The 23,569-nt window shown below is 43.5% G+C and overlaps 1 long non-coding RNA gene across 1 annotated transcript in view; it reads left to right on the plus strand.

Annotated features, from left to right (window-relative positions):
* Nucleotides 1-23,569, plus strand: part of LOC126506104 (uncharacterized) — a 94,749-nt gene that overhangs the window by 14,717 nt on the left and 56,463 nt on the right. Inside the window, exons 3-4 of the long non-coding RNA XR_007593109.1 lie at nt 8,715-8,822; nt 12,950-13,020. This is a non-coding gene — a long non-coding RNA (uncharacterized lncRNA). The remainder of the gene's footprint in view (nt 1-8,714; nt 8,823-12,949; nt 13,021-23,569) is intronic.

Raw genomic sequence — 23,569 nt, forward strand, 5'->3', positions numbered from 1 at the left:
GGATGGTGTGCTGGGGAGGCTGCTAAAGGCCCAGCTGATGGTCCAGTTGTCAGTGGACTTTGTGTCTTTCCCAGTTATTGAAAGGCAACTAACTGTTCAGCTCCAATAGCCGGGCGTCTTCATCTTAGCACAGAAAATGTGTGTTATTCTTGGCACAAGTGTGCAAATATGTGGATTTATCTTGTTTTGAAAGTAGTCCTTGCTCTCTGGTCTAGGCAGATCGAGAACTCACTGTATAGCCTAGGCTGGCCTGACCCTCATGCTGAAGCCCAGGCTTGAACCTGTAGTTCGAGGTCCACCGACCGGTGCTGAGCTGCTTTCTGTTTTCTTCGAGCAGCCCGTCCACTTGTAAGGAGCTTGTGACAAATGACAGCTGTGGTATTCTGGTGACTTCTCCTTGGTTAATAAATGTGTTCTAATTTAGACTCAGCTTGAGGAGTTGCTAACTTTTAAATTCTGAGTTGTGTGTAGGCGAAAGTTAAAATAATTTTTTTTAAGGAAAAAGAATATAAGTGCTATTATTTAAGTGCGTGCAGGAGATATAATGGATGGGAAAATGATAATAAATGAGTTTTTTTTTTCTTCCCCATAATCAGAGCTTTTAGAAAACGAAATGTAAAACCTATCTGGAGCTGTTTAAAAGGAAATGAACATCGTTCTCTTTCAGTCAGGCTCAGCTTCAGCCTGTTTTTACAGCAAAGTGGGAGAGGTTTTAAATAATTAAATTATCAGCCCTTTGAAGAGATCTCTACCATCCCCCCTTCCCAGCAGGGCCTCTGGTTTGATGTGGGAAGAGGGAGAGAGGGAGTGGAGTTGTGGGTTGACTCTCTGGGTGGTGTGAATTCGGGTACCTGAGACGTGCTATACTGGCAACAGGCGCCCCATGGGCTTGCAGAGGATTTAAATATCTCTGGGCCTGTTTTTTTCCAGCCTTTTTCTTAGCAGTATCAACCAAGTAAGAAATGTATTTCAAGTAAAGGACTCACAAGGTGAGGGCAGAGGTGAAGGAACATGCTGAAGTAACTGGAGGTAGTGTTTGTTTTAATCTTGTTCAAAGATGCAGAAATGAACACTGAGAGCCGGGATTATGTTTGAGCCGTTTTTGCGGATTGTTTATTGGTTTATGCATGTAATAAAACCAAGAGATGCAAAAATTACTCCCTCCTTCCACTGTCTTTAACATGTAAGGGTGCGAGGTTCAGAGAAGCTGGCCCCGGTGTTTAAGGGCTCACAGCCAGAGTGCACACAAGCAGTCTGAGTATGTTTCTAAGCGTACACGCTTGTCAGCGTTCATATGCCATTTCTGACATGTGGGGTGGAGGTCAAGATAAAATGGCACCGTGGTGACATGGATTCCCAGTTTGGGACATGTTTGTCATGTCCCAGGTACTGGATTACAGTGAGTGTGAGACAACAGCGGTCCTTCCCTCGTGGGTTTGCAGTGTGGGGGAAACAAATTAAGAGAGCAGGCAGGCGATGGGTTGACAATGACAGAAGGTCCAGGAGATGACAGGGTTGCGCTGGAGGGACGAGTGGATGCGTATAAATAACTCCCGTTTTGGGAGCGAGTAGAGCTTCTTAGATGTGGTAGCGGGGCTGCAAAGGTGTGGGGGTCAGCCATACAAGTAGTGTGTGTGGCCGGGGAGTGTCACAGGCCGTAAGAACTATGGGGAGCCTAGGAAATATTCACCCCGGCTGTCATGTTGATGGTGGAAGGGAGGGCAGACAGGACTGGAAGAGATTTTGGGTATTTCATTTTTTTTTTCTTTTGAAATGGGGTCATGGGGTCTCTGTTATACACCCTGTCCTTACTGTGTCCAGTGACCCTCCTGCTTCAGCCTCACGAAGAGCTGGGACCACAGGTGTGTGCACTGCACCTGTTTCTGATTTTTGCAAAGTTGTAAGAATGATCTGGTTGATGTTTCTAAATGATTATGTGGTCTGTGTTCAGAATAGATTAAGGGGAAACCCATGGCTTTACAAAAATAAGACTTCCAGGTGAGTTGAACCCACACCCTACATGTTGCCTCAAGATAACACAAAATCATAAATTTTCTTAAAACATGGTATGTTTTTCAGTTTTGATTTTGATATAACTCAATTGTGCCGTTTTGAGTGTGAAATTTAGAGCTGCCAACTGTACGCTGAAATGTCAGAAGGCTAGACCCTTTCAAGAGTCTAGTTAAGAAACGAAACTTGGGGTTGGCAGGATGGCTCTGTGGTTAGATCACTTGCTGCTCCTGTGGAAGACTCAGTTTCAGTTCCAGCACCAATATGGTAGTTCACAACTGCCAGTAACTCAGTTCTAGAAGATTCGTTGCCTCTTTTTTTGGTCTCTGAAAGTACTACATGAATGTAGCGCACATATGGGTAAGCAGTTACACATGCATACATTTAAATAAAAAAGATGAATTAAAAAGTAACATTTGGGACTAGGAAGATGACTCAATGGTTAAAGGGATTGCCATGATAAGGTAGAGACTACAGGCCGGATTCCACATACAACCTGCCTGTAATTTCAGCTTTGAATGATAGAGACAGCAGATCTCTGGAGCAAGACAGCCAGTGAGACTAGACATATCAGAGAGCTCCGAGTTTGAGTGACTCCTGAGTTTGAGTGAAAGATCCCGAGACTGAGGATATTTCCCAACATCAACTTCCGCCCCCTATGGATGTGCACATACATTCATGTGTGCCCCACATATGCAAACATGTGTACACACATGCTTGTCACAGGCACACACACAAAGGACATGGGAAAAGAAATGATACTGGCTGAGACGCTGGTGAAAGTGAGGGGAGGTTAAAAGAACTGAAGGGTTTGGTGATGTTGAAGTTTAGCATTGAGACATCATGTTCAACTCAACCTCTTCAGTCTTTTATTTGACAAACATTTTCTGCAAAGCATTAGTGTTGGAGCTGCGGTTGTGCACAAAGCAGAGCTCCAGAATTCCCTGTCCCTCAAGGGTGTCAGACATGCATCTCACAGATAATTGTGAACTTGTAACAGAGATGCAGGCTGAGGAGGAGAGAGCTCAGGGACAGAGTCTGTACAAGTTTCCAAAGCGTTTGTCCCTGTCCTGTGATGGCCTGGTAGGAATAACAATTGAATTGAGATCTGAAGGGCTGGTTTTCACTAGAGCCAGAGCTGTGGGAGGTATGAGAGGAGACCAGGGAGTCATAGTGTCACTGTGTCACCTGGCTGGAGGTAATGCTCAGCTGTGTGGAGGAGAAGGGGTGGGCTAGGCGGGCAGCTTCATAAGCTTTGGAAGATGCTGTGAGCAGCCAGGAGCAGAACCCTAGAGGCTGTTGCCAGCAATACAGATGTGGAAATCCCAGTTATGTAAAGAAGCCAGCAGAGCACATAAGAAGACCCAGGAAAAGTGTCCGGGAAAAAGAGAACAACATGGACAGTGTGTGCCGTCCTCTCTGGCATCTGTTCTGAGAACAGATCTCTGTGTTCATGTGTTTATACTTGCTCCTTCCTTAGGAGTGGAGTCAAATATCACCTTCTCTTTACCCATTGCTTAGTCAATGAGAAACTCAGACAGTGGGTAGTGGGAGCCTCATCTAGCCGCAGTGGCCCCAGTGTACAGGCACATCCCAGCTTACTCCCTCTGCTCTGACCCAGATTCTCTAGGAGAATCCTGTTCTGACAGGTACCTCAGCCAGCAGTCAGTCAGGGTGGTGGGCGTTGGCACTTGTAGGTCATGGAGATGGCATGGGGCTTTGCTCGTGATTATCAAAGTTATGTGCCCGAGCCTCAGGATGACCTAGAATTTAGCTGGGGACAGCCAGGCTTAGGGAAGGTCTGAATTCCTACACTGAGTAAACGGCAGATCTGGGGTTCAGTGCAGGTGTTTTGAGCCTGGAGCCTTCTGCCTGTCTTCCAGAGCTCTTGAGACCATACCATGTTGGGGTGGAAGGAGAATGGTAAACCTCTGTGCAGAAGAGGTTACAGTGCAGTCACAGATTTAGAGGCCATTGATACTTGAGTAGACAGACAAGAAAGAAAAGTTTTGGGAGGCATCTGCCTCACTGTGGGGATGACAGTAATTTTTCTAGCAGGACAGCGTGTTACACCAGGAGCTGAGACCCTCTAGACAAGTATTTTGCTGGATTCTAGCAATGAACATGCTCAGCCAATGGTTTGTGCCTTGCACAGTCTGCAGTTCTCTGTCTTCAGAAAGGCCCGCATGCTGCATGATTAGGAACTGAGAGTTGTTTTGTATTGTTGAGCTTTTTTTCTGATAGGGGAATTAGAGAAGCTAATTTATCTTTCCCTAAAGTGAAATACAACATCATGGGTCTTACAGGCGGTCATTTGTTTCAATGCCTTGCTGACTTTTTATGCAGAGGACCTGTTCCATTATTCCGAATTATTCTTTACCTCTTACCTACAGACTAATAAAAATAGCTAGCAGTGAACGCTGAAAACATGTCAGCTGCTGTTGCAGACACTTTGCATGCATGGTCTCATCCTTTTCCTATGAAGTAGATTTGCAGTGGACAGCTATGGACAGAGGTCTACAGAGACTGAGAAATGGTGCTAAGATAACAGGAATAGCTTATGTGTAGAGAGCTGGGCTGGAGTCTTAGGCTGACTAGTAAGCCTGTTTTGTAGAACTGTTGGCACGGAGCCCCGGGTGTCCTTGTAGTACTGAAAGTTGCACAGTTATGAAAGAGTTCTATAGCAGGTCGGTACCTGCTCTTTTTTTCTCATAGTGACCCTGGTCATTGTGTGTGAGGGATACTGGGAGTGCAGCTGGTAGAAACCTGCAGGCACAAATGGCCCACAATCAGATAAAGAAGGGCCTCCCACCCTGCTTCTAAACAACAGGAAGTCTTCCTGAAGATTGTTGCCAGGCCCACTTCCCACCTCTCCCCTCCAGCTCCAGAAGCCTGTTTTTTGACTGTGCTGGCCTGGGTTTTTTCTTTCAGGACACAACTGATAATTGCTTCAGGGTCTCTGGTCCTCTGTACTTACCCCCTGCCATTAAAGGCAGACCAGGGGAGACCCAGAAGTTTCCAGCTAGCCAGACCTGGAAGCTATTTGTCTGCTCAAATCTTGTGTAAAACGGGAACCACTGCCGATTTCCCTGGGGAAGAATCTGCCCTAAGGATCCTTAGGTTGTTTTTTTTTTTTTTTTTTTTTTTAAATTGGGACCTTTGGCAGACTGCCCAGTTGAAGATCATTAACTGTGGTGGGTGTACTGGCCTCTGTTTTCCCGAAAAATGTAAACCATGGCAAAAGGTTACTTGTTCAATTATCTTGTCTACTTAATAAGCATATGGGTAAGAAAGAAGACGCTTAACCTTTCTTCTGACTGAACAAAAGTGTTATATGGCTAAGATAGAAAATGAGAAATTCTTCAGTAGGGAAAAACTGAATAGGATTATCCATAAAGGGGAAAAAACAATTCTCCATTGCCACATAGATGATAAGAACAGTCAACGTTTATGCCTCTGCCGTGGGATTACTGTTGATGTAAAGGTCCTCTTCAGAATTTGGTCGACCTGGTATGACTCTGTGCCTCCTGATTTGTTAATTATCTGTGATGAACATGTGAACTTTAACTGTTGCTCAACTTCCCCAACAACAAAATAGGGTTGTTGCCTCAAGTTTTCTGTCCTGCCTGCTCCTACAGCCATTAAGTCCCAAAGAATCACACAGAGGTCTACATTAATTATAAACCGATTGGCCCATTAGCTCATACTTCTTATTAACTAATTCTTATAACTTATCTTAGCCCATAATTCTTGTCTGTGTTAGCCATGTGGCTTGGTACCTTTTTCAGCAAGGCATTCTCATCTTGCTTGCTCTGTGACTGCAGACTGTTTTCCTCTTCCCCGAATTCTCATTGCTCCGCCTCTGCTTCCTGCCTGGCTACTGGCCAGTCAGCATTTATTTAAAATAAAAGTGACAGGGTACAGACCATTGTCCCACAGCATAGGGTTGCAGTGGTGGTTTCTGCCTCATGCCACACATGTCTTGAGGGTTCTGAAAGAGTTTTTGTTACGTTCTCAACAGTGGTGGATGTGATAGTCCTTGACAGACGTTAGCTGTTTGGCTTAGCAGTGACTGAGGAAGTCTAGTCTACACTACTCAGTGTCCCATTTTGTTGAATCTTGGAAGTCAAGCAGGGTAGGGTCTGGTTAGAACCTGGATGGGCCAAATAGCACTAACATAGACTCTTAGTGTCCTGTTGCAGTACAGGAACCTATTGCGATTGTCAGGTTGCAGACCTTACTAGTTTTGCCATGCTTTGCCATTATAGAACACTGGGTTATAGTTGCTGCTTTTCAGTAAGGGAACCTTTCAGTAGCATACCCAGAAGATGATGCAGATTTGAAGGACAGCATCACATGGCTGTCTTCTGGCTTGGTCTTCACTGGAGTCAAATGCCCCTTAGAAGGACAAGCCTGGGAGGAGAGCGTTAGTCACTCTGCATAAATATGACCCTGGTTGTCTTGCCTAAGCACATTCCTGCCCTCCTGCGTCCATCAACTCCCCACTGGTCCTCCGGAAGGCCAGAATGTACATAAATTTGGTCTGACTCAAACAGAAATGTTTTCTAAGAATTAGTTCCACAACTGGGATACAGCTATGTAACAGAGCACTCGCCTAGCCTATCAAAACCCTGGATTCAATCCTTAGTGCCAAGGAAGCAAAGCAATCATCTTGTGCTTTTATTATATACAGTCTCCCGTTTCACTTAAAATAGATCACAGTTTTGGATGGAGGGTATGGCTCAGAGGTGGAGCACGTGCCCAGCATACATACAGTTCTGTATAATCATGAGCTAGGTGTGGTGTGCCTGCTTTAATTTCAACACTCAAGAGGCTGAGCCAAGGCAGTAGACTCTTGGGTTCAAGGCCAACATACAATGGCATCTCAAAACTCTTGCATTTTCACAAGAAAGGAGATATTGGTCCCAGAAGTATACTAACTTTCTGGCTCCTGATGACAAAGCCTTTAAATTGTAGGTCATAAAAAGTGATAGTGATTTTTGGGGCTGTGTGGTTTCCATTGGTGTCTCCTTTGTGTGTGTTGTTCAAAACATTGACTTGGCTCTAGCTACAACATCGCTAGGAAGAAATAGCAACATGATTGACTCGGTTCTAGAGCAGTAACTGGCGTATTGTTCCTCTGCATGCTCTTCGACGGTCCTTCCTCCAGCTCTAGAGATGAGGGCTGTTCTGTCTGAGAGCTGATTATGTTCTCGGTTGCTGACTCTTCTATAAATAAGCATACGTCTGCCTCTCCTGAAGTGTCTGGGTCGTTGGAGCGGTGGGCAGCTTTCCCTGCAGCTTCTCAGAGGCAGGGGAGGTGCTTCTCTCAACAGCTTGCTTGCCGCATCTGGCATTCCTGCTGAGGAAGGAGAATGCTTCCAGAAGTTTGCAGAGGAAAACTTGGCACCCGGAGAGGTTAGAAGGAAGAGAGGGCCTTTTACCCCTGCACGTCATTACAGCTCTCATGGCCCTGTGGAGTAAATGATTTATTTGAGTCAGTAGAGGGGGAAAGGTGTTCAGAGAGGAGTCTTGGCTTGGAGGAAAACCCTGACACTTCATGCATCTACACACCAGATGCTGAGGAAGCATTGGGAAACTCTGCGGTCCACACCAGCGCCGTTGCTTCCCACATGACTGAGTTTGTTTGCTGAATGTCAGTTTAACGTCATGCAATTGGCTCCCATTCCTCAGTGTTCATGGCCCCGGTGAAAACTGTTGTTAGGAATCACTTCAATATTTTTGTTTGTTTGTGTGTGTATTTAATAGTTTCTGGGTGTTGTAGACATTTCCTAGAATTGAGGAGTATAACACTTCAATATTTTTGTTTGTTTGTGTGTGTATTTAATAGTTTCTGGGTGTTGTAGACATTTCCTAGAATTGAGGAGTATAACACTTCAATATTTTTGTTTGTTTGTGTGTGTATTTAATAGTTTCTGGGTGTTGTAGACATTTCCTAGAATTGAGGAGTATATATATATATATATTTAAACTACTTCTAACTAGCCATGTAATCTAGCCAGGGACATTTACTATTAATTAGCGCCCAGATGGAAAAGAGTTTGGGCCTGGCTCTGGGCAAGGGTCTTGCTCCACCCGGGAGTATTTCCTGATAAAGAAGGAAAGACATGTAGCAGCATTTGTGTGGTACTGCACTGTTGTTGGCCTTTGAAAAGACCTCTAAGGCCCTGTGAAACTTGTTCCCAAGTTTCCTTTGATTAATGTCATTTTGTTGCTTTGATCCCTTAACCCAGGCCCCACGGCTTTGCCAGTCCTAAGTTTTGTACCAGGTGTTTCCTTCTGACTTCATGTTCCATGAGGTACCCTGGATATGTTAATATGTCGTACGTCAGAGTTTCCAGATCCTTAGTAGCTGGAGTTCCTGGCTGGGTTCCCTGCTGTCTGGGCAGTCAGTTTTGCTGAGGGGTCCTCCAAGTGCTGAGCCTGACTCGGATGTGGCTTTGTTTGAATCAGATGGCACTGTGATTGGAATATCCAGAATTTAACACACAGGACAGAATGTAGTTGCGTATGTCCTCATTTGGCTTATGGAATCGCCTGCTTGTCAAATGCCTATTTAAATTTGAATTTTAAGTAATGCACTTGGGGGAAAAGGAGCTAAGCCAAATCTCTGTGACATTTTTTTTTTCCCTCCTTCATCATTTCTCTTTTGCTAACAATGTTGCATGTTTTACTTTGTCTAGGATTTTCAACAAAGACATGTCTGACAAAATGTCTAGTTTCCTACATATTGGAGACATTTGTTCTCTGTATGCGGAGGGATCTACGAATGGATTTATCAGCACCTTGGGGTAAGAGTGGGGAAGTCCTTATCGGGGGTTGTTTAAGATATCATAACATCTGCTTTTTGTAAGCTAAGAATGCTGTCCTCATTACTCGGCTTTCCCAAGGCCATCATGAAATTAGCGGATCCCGTATTAGTCACGTCACCTTTATACAGAAACGTTTCTGTCAGTCTCAAAAGAACAACACCTTTGTAGTTAAGGCTCTATTAATTTTGAATTTGTTATAGTCTTCTCTTATATGAGAGGAAGAAGATTTAAGAAAGGGAGTGCAGTTTAAAGATTCATGTAGACAGACCCAAAGAAGTGCTTTTTGGCTCTGTGGGAAAGCTTCTTGGCTGTCTTTTCTTCCAGTGGCTCGTGTGTAGTCTGAGCGAAGACCATTACTGGTTGCCTGCTTATCTGTCTTCTTTGAAACAGAACCTTTCCTACTTTAAATAACCAAATGCATTTGAAAGTTTCAAACTGTACCGCATTCTGAAATCACTTTTGTTCACTTGTGCTCCCTTCGGTCGTCACTCAGCTGTGAAGGATATGAATATATTCCATCGCGTGCCTCTAGCCATTTTCTTCCTTTCCCCTGTTGTCTCCGGGAGGAAGTGTAGAGTAGAGTAGCCCCCAAAGGCAGACAGAGACAGAATGGAGAATCAAGATGGCTCATTCCAGAATAGTCAGGAATGCTCTGCCGTCTTTGTGTAGGAAGGAGTAGCTAGGCCTGGGTGGCATTGTTGATTTTGGCAAGACCTAGTCTCAAATAAATGGGGGCAGAAGGCAGGCTAGCAGATTTTCCAAAAGCCCGTTCCTACAACAGCCAGATTGTCCGTTGTAATTACAGCTATTACTGGAAGCGTACTTATTTTCTGGTATTTGTGCAAAGTAAGTATTGTTAAGCGCTCATTCAGGTTATTCCATCCCCCATGAGGAAATAATTTCAGATAGCAGAATTATACCTCAGTTAGACCTGTGCTCTCACTCTATAGAGAGTTTATTTTCAGAACTCACCCACGGCTTCTTTCTATGCTTGGTCTCTCTGCATAGTAGACCTACCCTTAGCAGTTGATCTTCCGTGGCTTTGGGCAACAGGCTTCCTGTTACTTGGGCCTCTCCGATGATGGCCATCTTTCTTTATCACCTGTGGTTAAAATTTTCACCTCTTCTTATTTTTCAGCATTGACTACAATACGGTACAGCAGTGGTAAGCACTCCCTGAGCCTGGTGGGTGTTCACTGTGTACCAGGGGCTGTTCTAAGTCCTGTGCCTCCATTATCCCCTTAGCTCCCGAGCACCCTCATCATGGTGAGCACCGCCATCCTCACTGTGTATGGAGACGACACTTGTGTGCTTCAGGCAGGGCAGTCACCTGCCCAAGTTTCAGAGCTCAGAAGACTTAGGTCTCCAAGGCCAGGAGTCCTAACACACAACCTTTCTTCTGGCTTCCTTGTCTGCTTACAGCCTATCTGGGTGCCTGTCAGCCTCTGCCCCATCTTATACCTATGTTTCCTCTGTGGCCTCTGACCTCACAGATGCTGAGTCCCTAAAATCTTAGCTTCCTTTCCTATTTTCCCTTTCAGGAGGATATCCATTATTTTATATTATTGTTATTAATTATTATTATTAATGTTTGTTTTTTGAGACAGAGTTTCTCTGTGTAGCCCTGGCTATCCTGAAACTCACTGTGTGGACCAGGCTGGCCTCTAACTCAGAAGAGATCTGCCTGCCTCTGCCTGCCAAGTGCTGGGATTAAAGGCATCTGTCACCACAGCCCGGCATTATATTATTATTTTGAGCCTAATCTGGCCTTGAACTTGCAGTCCTTTTGCCTCAGTTTCTAAGTGCACAATTGTAGGTGGGCACCATTCTTAAAATTCTTAAGTGTTCTCAAGTGTTCTGTGTTGAGTCCCTCATAAAGTTCAGGTGCGTGTTTTTTAAACTTTGGATACTGGTTCTTCCTTTAGATGAGGATAATTTGCCTTTACACTCCCACATACTTGAGAGTAGCTTACATAAACATTAACCTGGAAAGTTAAATTTGACCTCCCTCCCCCTTCTTGGGCTGTGTTTAACATTTATGAAGTACAAGTCATAGACACAAATGAGTGACTGTCAGTCTCTTCATGGGACTTGGTCTCATGACCCCCAGACAAGTGTCTGTCCTGTTTTTATAGACTGTTGGTGGGTACCTCTCAGTGGCTTTCCGACTCACTGAACTTTAGCATTCCAGCAGGACCGGGGAGAACCAGTGCGTATGGGAATCTACACTGGTGTGCATGTTAAATCACTTTTGGAGCTTCTTAAGAACAAAGGCTCTTAGATCCCTTCTAGGAACAGAGTTTCAGTGTGCCTGAGTAGGAGGGTTGGGCTGTGACAGGACTCTGGAATTGATACATTTAGAAGCAGAAAGTATCTGAACATTGCCTGAGTGGAGACTCTTGAAAGCAATTCTTTGGTTTTTACAGATGAAGTTCTCAGACAAGGGGCCAGTGAAATCACATAATAACACGCCCTTTGCTGGTGCCATAATGCTATGCTCAATGAGCCCCTTCCTCCTATCACTACCTCTTGCTGGAATTTGATCATTAGTGCAGCTTTGCATTGTGTATGGACCAAATCCAGTGTCTTATACATAATAAGTAAAACTCTCCCACTGGACTATATCACCAGCACTTACTTTGGATTCGGAGTCTACCCTTTTAAGTATTGAATTAGCTTTGGTGACCTCACTGAACTTGTATTGTCCATATAAGGGCACAGGGTAGAGATTTTATATGTGTACATTGTACTCTTGATTTTTGTAGAAAATCCCCAGGGCACTGACCACGCTGTGCCTCTTGTTGATGCCCAGTGAGGGCTTGTGTATTGAGGGCAAAGGTGGGATACTCTTCACACTTTGATTCAGTTCATTGGGCAGATAATGAACTTCAGCCTTGGGCATCTTATGAGCCACAAAGCAGGGAACTTACTCCATTGCTTCCATACAGCTTGGTTGGGAGAATGGAGGAGAGAGTTTATAAGCAAGAAAGGCTTCTGTGGGGATATATAGTTTAGTTTAGGAAATGACACTCAGAATTAGGGCCTTGAAAACAGGGCAGACTTCAGGAGGTAAAGGTCAGTTTTGGAGGAAAGAATAGGAAAGGTCAAAGTTGAATATTTAATGGTCCCTTGCATTTGGAATAAGAGGCAGCATAGGTTAATGGAAAAGGTTCTAAAAAATCCTAGCATGGTACGTGGGATCAAGTTCCATGGTCATGTGGAAAATGAGCTGGCTCTCCTAGTTTTAGAAACTTGGGTAGGTCATGTAACTTCATAGTATCTTAGTGTCTCAGAAGTTCAAAAATATGTTTATATTTCTTGTGATTCTCCTAAAAAGAATTATGCAAGTTAAATTAAGTTTTAATGAAGTCAGAATTTGATTTATCAGTCCTAATGTAATCTGGGACTATTACTTATTTGTAACATCATTGTGCATTTGAAGCCCCAAGCCCTTCCCATTTCTGTGCTTTTGTACTGGGTTCCCATTACCAGAAGCTGCTCCAGTCCTCATGCTTCAACCTCTACTTCAGCTTTTGAACAGTTCTGAAACATCTTCCTCTGCCTGCAGCTTCAGAAGGCATCTGCCTCAGATGGCCCCTGACTGTTCTCTTTTCTTCCTTCTTGCCTTACACCTTACTTGTTAGCTTCTTTTTATGGCTTCTACACCCAAGCCTTGAGCTTTCAGTGCTGGGGCTTGGTTCACTCTAGTCTACATCTTAGGACTTGGTATAGTTCCTGGTGCAGGGTTGGCTCTTCACCTACCATTCATCAAATGCATTGACCCTTGGCTGAGCTTTTCAGACCTCAGCAACATTGCATGTTGGTATGCAAATCTGTCACAGATGTGGTTCTGGGAAAAAGGAGCTACAGAAAACAGTAACACGTCCATCACAAAAGCAGATGTCTGGGCCATGGGTTTAGGTTTATTTCACTCCGTACATAGAATATTTCACTCCTTGGCCAACACTCCCTGGCAGAGGAACACGACATTCTAAATGTTACATAGGAAAAGCCCTGGGATATTCTGCTTTTACATAATGCTTATTGATGTTTGTATTTCCGCAGGCTTGGTGTGATACAACATTTATTTATTTTTCTTTTTGCAGCCTGGTTGATGATCGCTGTGTTGTGCAGCCAGAAGCTGGGGACCTTAACAATCCACCCAAGAAATTCAGAGGTAAAGTAGTGGCTTTGATGGAGTGATCACCTGGGCTTCCTTGATAACTTATGAAGGGTGTTCCTCTGACTGTGAGGGCAGCTGGCCCTCCCTCCCTCCCTCCCTCCCTCCATCCCTCCCTCCCTTCCTCCTTCCACTCCTTTCTTCCTTCCTGTAGCAACCTGAGGTTTATTTACTTAAGTATATTTTTCAAAATCAGATTCAAGTCCTGGCATTAAAACTTCCTGAAAAAAATGTGTAAATAAATTCTTAGTCAAGATTGGCATGGGACTTAGTTTGTCTACAGAATATGTGCTGCCAAGTGCTAATTCATCTGAAAGCTTTTCGTTAGCAAGGCTATTTCTCCAAACAGATGAGATTTAAGGATCCAGTCACAGGGAGCATGGGCTATTTCAGCAGATCTCATGATCCCTCATAGGGCCTTGGTAATTCTTAGCTGCCTTACCTGGAATGAGATATTCTTGATTATTGTGTTGAGGTTAAGCTAAAAGGTACAGCAGGGCAACTTGCCTATTAATGTCGCCTTTTGTAGTCCTGTGTTTTTAATTTTGCTCAAAAGGTAGTTGATATCTCAGATACCATCTCTTTGTTTCTGACTTCTGTTGTGTTGGTTTTCAGTTTGAACCACATCTTAGAATTATCTAAAGAGTACTTTCAATTCCATAGATGCTCTGGACCAATTAAATTAACCCTTAAGATTGGGCACTGCTTTTTGTTTGTTCATTGGTTGGTTGTTTTTAAAAAAAATCTCACTATGTAGTTCTGGCTATTCTGGAACTCACTGTGTAGACCAGGCTGACCTCGAATTTACAAAGATCCTCCTTTTCCTTTGTCTCCAGTGCTGGGATTAAAGGTGTGTGCCACTGCACACAGCTCTGCACTAGCATCTTTTTATTTTAAAGCTTCCAAAGTGGGTTTAAGAATTAGATTTACTATTTTTATTTGTTTATGAATTTTGTGTATGTACATGTGTGTACCATGGGAGCGGTAAGAGGACATTTGCTGGAGTTGGTTTTCTCCTCTCAGCATGTGAGTTTGAGTGCATGGACTCCAATGGTCAGTGAGATCCATAAGGCATCCCCCCACCCCTTATAACAAGGAGAAATGGATGCATAGAGAAGTCCTATTGAGAGCGTGGCTCAGACCACTGCAGACCGATGTCTGTTGGATCTTGAGTCCAGTGCCTTAACTACTTGACCATCCTGGTGACATAGTGATTTTTCTGTGCAGTGGGGTTGGGAACCCACTGTCTTAGGGATTTGACTCACAGCCTCAGTCATCGAGGGTTCAGCAGTCACCAGTTGCAGATCTTATCATCTGACTTCTAAATTCTTTGTGTTGAGCGATTTAGAAACTGTTTGACTCCTTTAAATGAAAGCTAAAGAAATTAGGATGAAATAGAAGGCAGGCGTTCAGATGGAAAGGAGCCATTTGGATGCAGCATGGTGTTGAGCTGTATCCAGTTGGCACGGGGCTATCAGGAGAATGTTTTTACCTGAGGATGAGGGAAAACTATTTTTAAAAAAATGAGTCACAGAAACTTGAAGCAGCTATTGCTTCTGCTGTATTTTTTTTTTCCTCCACAGCCAGCTCCTCCTCCATGGGTCATTCTAAAGCAAAATCTTGAGTAGAGCAGAAATGAAGGATTTATTTAATGACCATAATGTCATTTAATGAGTGACATTGAGAATTAATTCCCAAGCCAACATCGACTGCGTTGGTCACTGTGCTGAGAGAGGATGCTGCCTGTGTTAGCTCAGTTGGAGAGTCATATCTCCTCTGCATTGGAAGGGATTGATTAGATTCAGACCCGAGTATCTCACCTGTGGCCACATAGCTTCAGGCAGATGGGAATAGGAGTTTGGATCTGCAGTTTGGCTGCATAAGGAAATCACCTGGAGAGCTATGAAAAATGCTAATAACTGCTCCCACCTGCCATGTTCCTCACTTAATTGGGCACTGGGGTTTTCTAAAGCTCCCTGGGTTATTCTCTTGTGCAACCACGGCTACAAATCACTGCTAATCAGTACAAACTACCAATTTCCTTGCTGAGGGAAGGGCTAATCCAGGCTTGGCTTTTGCCGTTGGGGCACAGAAAAGGGATGCTGGACAGAAGCAGGGGGCTGGGTCCTGGGTCCAGCAGGACCTCATGTTCCATTTCAGCATTGGGGGCCAAGACAAAGATGCATGAGAATTTAAGGCAATGAATGAAGTTAACCAATGCTTATTAATTATTTTTAAAAAGTATTGTCCAATACTCTTTTTCATTTTTAAGCGAACAAAATTGTACATATGTATGATTTGAAATTGGCAGGCATTGTGGAATGCCTGCATTGGGCTAATTAACATGGATTTCTTCATGTTGCTTTTGTGATCTGAATTCTATAAATTTACTCTGAGGTTTTCTAGTGTTTGCTTTGTTGTCACCATGTTGTACAATAAATCTTTTGTCTCTGCTCCTCCCATCTAAGTGAGATCTTATAGCCTTTGACCCTCTCCAACCTCCTGGCCCAATAACCTCTAGCCTTCAGCCTGCCTCTCTGAGTTTAAGTTTTTAAGATTTAACAAATAAGAGTATATATTTTTCTGTGCTTACCTAATTTCATGTCTCCCGGGTTTTTAGTTTTTATTTATTTTTTTTTAAATCAGGAATGATCAAGTGGCTGTTTGAATACAGGTTTAGGATGTTAAAGTAAATAGGGCCAGTACAGAGGAAGTTCAGAGCCATGTATGTTTCCCTGGCAGTAGGGTCAGGGTGGCTCTTGCTTGGATGCATCTCTGGTGGCTGATTTGAAGAGACTGTTTTGAAATCAGAGCAACAGTCTGGAAAAGGCCATTTGGAAACAACCAAGCTCCTTTTATATCCTGACTTAGTTGTACAGGTAGGAATGAGAAAGTGACTTGGTCTATTGATTTTTCTAGGTAGTTTCTAGGCTATGAGCTGCTTTGTGGTAGCGGGGAAATCTAGTTCGAAATAAGCTGAGCTGCAGACTTGGAGAATGTAGGTCCGAACTTCCTGACCTCTGTGTGCTGAGTCTGAGCTCCCCACATGCAGGTAAAAAGCCTGGCCAATCTGCTTGAAAGATCTCCACCTTGGGACTTGGGGAGGAAATAGTTTAAGTTTTTTTTTTTTTTTTTGAAAGCATTTCTTCAGCTGTGATGTCATCTACTTCAAGAACTTTCCCCCAGAAGTGAAGTAAAAGATCTCTCTTTCAGAAGAGATTGTTAAGTACATTTTGAAGTTGAAGGTCATTTTGGTGGTTTAGAAATTGTGCATGGAGCAGACGGGCAGTTCGCAGGAATTCCTGGTTCATTCTTCATGGATCCCTTTCTCCCTGCATTGAACAAACACATATGGAAAAAAGAGATGCTGGCAAGCAGCTCAATGGAATGATGGGCCTTTATTCGAGCAATCAGCAGAGCTTCGTTGAGTCATTTGGATTTGCTTTAGTTTGCATTGTTGGCTTGCCAACCGCTTTCCCGTATCGAGAACGATTCTACAGCGTTCTTTAGTAGATGGAAATTGGAGGGTGCCTGTTTATGTTCCACTCCCCGTGACGTCTGACTTTGGGGTTCTTATTTTGGGAGACATCAGGGTTCCTTCTGTGATTTGCAACCCTGATGTTTAAAAATATGGAAGCTTAAACCAGTGAGTTTTTCTGGGTTCAAATCGAAGTTCCACGTTTTTTTTTTTTTTTTTTTTTTTTTTTTTTAACCTGTATGACATGGCCACATTATTTAACCTCTGAACCTGGCTATCTTGAATGTAAGATAAATGTGTGTAAAGAATTTAGTACTTGAGGAAATTCTGTCAGTTATGACAAGGTAGGTGGACCTGGACGGCATTGTGGCGATGAAGCAAGACAGGGACAGATAGAAAAAGACTGTTTTCACTCATGGGGAATCCTGAAAGATTCCCAAGAACTGCAAATAAAACAGTGCTTACCAGGTCACAGAGACGGAAAGAAGTGAAGAAGAGAGGACTAGTCAGCGGCTATAAGGCTAGGAGAGATAGGAGCTGGTGTATCCTAGTACAGAGTACGTTATGTGTATGAGGGTGCACACATGGACTCTCCATGCCCAGACTCAAGGTCCATTGCTGTCCTGTTTAAGTTGAGTGTTCTTGAGAGACTGTATAATTTTCTGAGCTTCCCCAGAAAATTGTAGAATAGGGGCTTTCTGTCCTTACAAAGGTAGTAGAATTGAAGATAATTTGGACAAACAGAGTGATTAGGATGAGTTGTGCCTTAATAGCACCAGCTTTTCTTTTGTACAGTGGAAGCAGAAGGGTTAAGTATTGAGTGCCCTTGATTTTTCACTGATGCTTGTAAGTGCATTTCCAAAATGAATTTCTCTTTTCATGCATGTCATTTCCTTGACCTATAACTTTGTTGGGATAAACAAAGTTTTATATCTGAATGAATTTGAACTGTGTCATCTCCTTCTGTGTAATGACAAAAAATAGCTGAGATTTGGAGTCATTTCGGTACCTTGGTTCTTTGGACACTATGGTACCATTTGAATGTGCTAGAGTCTGTGCACAGGGGTGCAGAATCACTGTTTTCTCCGATAGATGTTAGCTTTGCCCACAATCTAGGAAGAATAAGGAAGAAAACATCAGATTGAAACCAGGAATAGAAACTTTGTGGTTAGTGAATTCCTTTCTCTGTATTATCTTTTGCTCTTCCCATCTCTCCACATCCCTTCCCCTTCAAGATACTAAATATAAAAAGCACTTTCTAGAAAGGAAAGATGGAAACTGATAGCTAGTCCCCATTTTCGTCTTGGGCCTCTGCTCGCTTCACATTCATAACCTCCAGGGTTGTTGGAGTAGAAAGAAGGGAATTCAGGCTTTGAGGGAATCAAACAGGCTTTAGAGTTACACCATCTATTGTGTAATCTCTTTCCCACACTGGGGCAATGGTCGAAATTTTATCCTTGAAACTTTCACTGTAAGAGAACAACCTTGGCCCCATATTCTTGACCTTGGACCAGTGACCAGTTAGCATATCAGCGTCAGTAAACTGTAGCATTTAAATTTATGGAAAGCATTGAGCTTCTGAAAAAAAAAATCTTTTGGAAGAGGAGTTTACATTTAAGGTGGGAAAACCAGGCAGGGTGGTCCATCCCTGTAATCCCAGCACTTAGGAGACTGCGGCAGCAAGATGGTGAGTTGACTACCGAGGGAGGACCCTGACTCAGAAAGAGAAGGAAAGGAAGGGCAGAAGGGGAAAGGGGGGTAAGGAAGGAGAAAGAGAAATCGAGTGGGGAAGAACTGAAGTGAAAGGAAATAGATACATCAATCGGGGGAGGGGCTTGCATCAGGCTGCAGTGTGCCAGCATGTTCTGGGTGTCTTCCCTGCCCCTGGGTTCCCTTTCTCGTCCCACAGTGTGATGGATTTCGAACACTGTTATCCCACCTAAGCTGGTGTGTGACTGAGACAACATGGTGTACCAACTGCTGGCTCTGCTGATGGGGGTAGGCGGGATGATGAGCAGCAGGTTGATTTGGACATAGTTTTGTGTGGTTTAAGAGTCTTAGGGCTTTCTGGAGAGACAGACCCATCTAATATTTAACAGTTGATCACATTGAAAGACCATCTCCTTCATGCAAAGTATTGCTCTGGTGAATGACACCTTTTAATTTATATGTGTGATCCACTTCCTTGGGGGTGGATATTGATGTTTATGCAGCGGAGGAAATGGAGGCTCCAAGAAGTTGAGTAACTCGCCCATAGACAGTCAGATGCCGCTTCCTAGGCTGGTTATCATTCTTTCAACAAACATTTATTGGTTACCTTCCATATGTCAGGGAGAAAAGTTACCCGCATTCTCTGGGAAGTCATCTGTTCCCAAACCACAGCAGTTCCGTATGTAAGCAGAAGGGTAGTGGGCAAAGTACTTTCCCGTGTCCTATGAGAGCAGAGTAAATAGTGACACTCTTCATGTGTACCTTTGTCTGCAGCGCCTCCCCAGAGCAGGGCACATCTGCTTAATACCTAATGCTATTTAGGCTAACAGATGTTCAGAGCTGGCTCCAGTGTTACTGTGAGCCTGAATGTCAGATTCCTGAGGGCAGACTTGTCTTTTCCTCTCTCTACCCTGTAGATCATTTTCAACCCCTGGCCCAGGGGTTCTCCAAGGGCATGACCCTTGTTACTGGCGTCATTTCAAATTGAGAACAGACAAGATGTTTCTTTTCTGTTCTTACATTCTTCCTAGCTTTTACTGAGGATTGTTTCAATGAGAAGGAATGCTAAGAAGGAAGGAAGGCCTGGACCCTTTGGCAAAATGACTCCTTAGTTGCTCCCAACACAAGCTCAGGCATCCGCATACTCTCTGTATGATTTGGGGCCTATTTGTAGTGCCATTTAGGGCCCAGTCCAGACCAGTGTAGCCCAGTGTCTGAGCATTTTTATCTTGGTTGTTGGCTGAAAATATCTTGTCCCTCAGCTTGGGGCCTACATTGACAGCCTGGGAGTCTAGCTCTTGGGATGATCCTAGAGAAGAGCACATAGCTTTCCAGGGTGAGTCCCTCTGAGGCCCAGTGCATAGCTATGGGTCTGAGATGCAGGCTTGTGGCCTTTCTACTTTTGCCAGATGCCCCTGTTCTTTATGTCTAGAGTACTTGCAGGATGTCGGTCCCTTTGTGAGGGGTCTTGGAGATTTAATAGGCTGACTCAGTGGGGAAAGAAGGAATGAAGTGTTTCATATGTAGTCCATGTGCTTTGTAGTTGGCCTTGAAGCTACCTGGGAACTTTGCTAGTTGACTCTACCAAGAGTAGCATATTTCAAGCTCAGTGACATAAATGGCTAAACCTACTTACTAGATCATAGACTTGTCTGCAGTTAAGGTAAGACGTTGAGGAAAGGATACCATCTGAGGCCAAAGCTAGAAAAAGCTGCTTCGTTATCTTGGAGGGATCATTCTGTCTGTATGTTTCAGTTTCCCTATTTGTTAAGTGCAGTTTAAATGAAGTAACTCCTCCAAGCCCTTCCAACTCCAAACATTACAGCCAGGACTGGAAATGGGCAGGTTAATATTTCACAAGAAAGCGCTGGTATTCAGGAGCCTCATGCTGCTGAGAAGTAGGTCCCGATCTCCCTGGGATTACAAGTTGTCTCTGTCAAGATAAGAAGGGAACAGCCAGACTTCACCCTGGGGCCAGAAGGAGTCACAGCCAGGATCTTGGGTCACAGAGGTCTTCCAGGGTGATTAAAGAAAGCTTGTTGGCTTAGGTTTCTTTCAAACCCTGCTCCTTTGCTGCACATTGTTTTAATTGTTGCTAAGCAACTCCCCTCCTTTTGGCAAGGCATCCAAGGAATGAACCCATATCTTATTTAGTTTTAAATACCTACATGTAAAGGGGAGGGCCGAACTTAAATTTTGTTTGTTCTTCTGATTCTAATCCATGATGGGAATACAGAATTTATTTTTTGCCTGTCTTATTAAGTAGTGGAGAAAAATCAGTCTATTTAAGGGACATGTCAGATACTTGCCACGGAGCATTTTGATGATATTGCGCATGCTTGAAGCTGCCTTGTAGGAAAGGCTCTTGCAACTTGTTCTTTATTCACAAAGTCAATTCAAATTTAATAAAAAGATTAGTAGGTTTTTGTAATCTTCATTTCAGATTTGCTAGCTTATCTCAATCTTGTACCAACAGACTCCATTTAAAGGGAACAAAGCTGTAATTTAAATCAATTCCCTGGGCAACCTAGAATGCTTCTAGGGTGTTACACAATCAGTGGGGCTGGTTCCTGTAGCTTGATTATTGCAGGAGTCCCACACACTCCTGCGAGCAGCTCCCTATGTTTCTGCCCACTTTCTGGAAAATATGAGATGTATGTCTGAGGTCCCTTGCATAATAAGTGAGCATGGGTATTCTCATGCTTTGAGTCCATTCATTCTTGAATATTTGAGTCACCTATTGGAAAACAGGATAACCTTGTCTGTTTCATATTCAATTACCCTAATAGTTAATCCCTTGCTAATGGAGAATAATTTTCAACTGTGTATACTGAAAATGTTCCTAGCAAAATAAATATGATTACCATGTCATCTAATTCAATCTCACTGACGCGATGTGGCTTCCTTCACTCAAGAACAAATGGATTTTGAAATCCCAGCCAGTGTAATTGGGTCAAATTGTCATATCATTATATGGTTCTTCTGACAGCAGTATGTAGTGGTTGATTAAGGACTTTCCTTTTGGCAGAGGGTTCTTACAATCCTGTCTTCAGGGCATCAGTGAAGACAAACACGAGGTGAATCACTTGAGCTTATGATAACCTCGTTTGACAAGCGAGGAAGTTAGAGCTGTGTAACTAGTCTGCTGGGGCAGAGAATGATGCTGTGTCAAAATTGGAGTCAGACTGCCTGGAGTTTTCTTTTTCTCTTCAGGATCATGGATTAAAGCCACACACACACACACACACACACACACACACACACACACACACCCCTTTTGTCCCATCTTCCTTTGTGAGTAATCTGCCATCTATAAATACAAATAAATGGTTCTGAGTGCTTTGCACAGTCTTAATTAAATTAGTTAAATCAGTTTATTTAATTTGTACAGTTTCCTTTATATACATCAGTTCATTTGGTCTTAGAACAATTCTAAAAGGAGGTGCTCTTTTATAGATGGGGAACTGACATACAGGATGTGGGATGTTTGGTCCAAGATGATATAGCTAGAAATGACAGAACCAGAAGTTGTCTGGCTCCAACACAACTTTTGCCTTATTTTTTTGTCCTAGTGAAAATCATTCCATTTCTCAGTTGCCTCTGCTGTGAGCTCTCCAACTATGTCATTCTGAGCACCATCTACAGACTAGAGATACGATCTTTCTATAACCCTGACCTTCCAGTATAGTGTTTATTACAGCTGTCTTCTACTTTAGTCTTCTCCCCTAGACTTTGGGGCATGTGGAAGTACCATACATTGCCTCGCCTGTCTGACCCAATGCTTATAATAATGTTGATTCTTCTTACTAAGTCGGTTGAAGGGGAGTCAGTGCTTTTCCTGGTTTGACATTTCGTGGTTCTCAGCCCAACTGTGTTTTCGTTGATGACATTTCAAGTCAACTGGCCTCTGATCTTTTTAGTATGCTGTCTCATGCTGTAATCTCTTTCCAAAAGATGTGAATTTGGTAGTTCTATAAAGGCTTGTCTTCTCCCTGGAAAGTGGGCTGCAGTTGGTCTCATATTTTGGCTAGATGTTGGATCTTGATTGGCCCCCAAAGACTCACAGTATAAAGACTTGGGCAAGGATGTGGTGGTACCTTAAAAAGGTTGGCCTAGTGAGAAGACTTTAGACCTTTTGCATGGTTTGGCTTGGGGTAGGAGATGTCCTGGACTTCTTTCTCTCCTTTTCTTACTGAGTTGACTGTTCCACCACATGCTCTCACTGTATTATGCTGCTTTGCTATAGGGACAACCAATCACGAGCTGCAAAATGGTTAGCCCAACAAACCTTTCTCTATAAATTGATCATTATAGGTGTTTGTGATCAGGAGAGAAAACTGATTTGTCCTCAGAGGTTTTTTTTTTTTTTTTTTTTTTTTTTTTTTTTTTTTTTTTTTTTTTTTTTTTTTTAACATTGAATTTTTATTGCCCCTGTGAAGTTTACAATTTCAAAATTCCTTGACTGCCTTGTGTCTGGCCTTTTGGCAGGGCCATATGTTCATTGACTAGTAATGGCTAAATCAACCCCATGATGCAGGTGATGTTATTGTCTCTATTTGACAGTTGGGTGCCTTGACTCTTGAGAGTGTGGGGAGCCAGACTGGACCTATATTTGAACCCACATCTGGAGAACTGGTAGAGTTGTGCTACTCAGAAGCTGTCTGGGGCCTCTTGCTTCAAACCAAATCAAACAGGCATGTTGTCCAGTAGAAACAGAGCTAACGCAGGGTCAGCAGGTCAGCAAGAGGCAAGGTCTCAACTCAAGAGTGCAAGACTACATTGTAGACAAGCTGTAGTAGCACGTCTCATCACTCGTGTGAGCGAGCACACGCCCCTCCCTTGTTTGGGCACTCCCACCTTTGCAGTCTTTATGCGTAGGTATAGGGACTGGTTTATCACAGTCATTGCCACCAGAGGAGTCAGTGTAGGGCTGAGGAGCTGCTTAGTGACTTCCTAACTCTGCTTTTGATAGACAGACTGTGTCCCAGGGACAGAAGATCAGAGGTGAGGCTTTGGGGCATTGTGTTTTTTTGACAGACCCTTTGGCTCCTGCTTGTCTCCTACAGAGACAATGATAGGTGCCTCTTTCTAGTCGGACTAGGAAGTCTGTGGGACTTGGCCAAGAGTGAGCAGAGTGCTTTAGCTGTAAAGAACTTGGTCCTGACTGTAAGTCTGGATTTGTTACTCCTGAAGACTCCTGTATCTAGGTGTTTCCTCTGGTCAGTTGGGACTGAGCATCTGTTGGGGGCTCAGAGATAGAAATTCTGCTCTAGGACAGAGGTGAGGTAGATGCTCTCCTTTGACAGTGTCTGTTTTTGCACCAAAGGACCCAGCTGTTCTTCTGCTCGGCTTCCTGTG

This window comes from Alexandromys fortis, unplaced genomic scaffold (assembly GCF_014885135.2).
Source record: "Alexandromys fortis isolate MF-2015 unplaced genomic scaffold, M_Fortis_MF-2015_v1.1 scaffold_48, whole genome shotgun sequence".
Lineage (NCBI taxonomy): Eukaryota > Metazoa > Chordata > Mammalia > Rodentia > Cricetidae > Alexandromys > Alexandromys fortis.